This window comes from Populus euphratica, unplaced genomic scaffold (genome assembly GCF_000495115.2).
Source record: "Populus euphratica unplaced genomic scaffold, PopEup_1.0 scaffold180.1, whole genome shotgun sequence".
Taxonomy (NCBI): Eukaryota; Viridiplantae; Streptophyta; class Magnoliopsida; order Malpighiales; family Salicaceae; genus Populus; species Populus euphratica.
This window is the reverse complement of record NW_011500060.1, coordinates 152,080-152,540: the sequence shown is the minus strand read 5'-3', so window position 1 is coordinate 152,540 and position 461 is coordinate 152,080.

Sequence of the window (461 nt, the reverse complement as noted above, 5' to 3'; positions counted from 1 at the left end):
TTGTTGTTATTGTTATTGTTATTGTTGTTGTATTATTGTTATTTATAATTTGTACAAATAACCTCCTTGTGGTTCGACCCCGGTCTTGCCGGGTTATTTATTACTTCGACACTCCTGCACTTGGGAGAAGACATCAATCTTTTCATCGTGTCATATAATTAATTTAAATAAAATATATTGTTAAATAATTTGTTGTTACTTGATTAATTTTTTTTTCCTTACAAGCTATATCTCTTGGAAGTGAGCGGTCCCCAATGAAGTTGTTTGTTGAGACGCACATGTGGAGTTAAAACCTCTAAAAATGGGCGCAACAATTCTTTGACAACCACGCTCAAGATTTTGTGGTATGTTTGTGTAGCCATTTTATTTTGTAATTATTATTTTTATTGGGTTGAATCTAATGATTTCTTTTTCTTTTTATTTTCAGGAAACCTATAATAGCCAGTTGAGGGAGAGATATG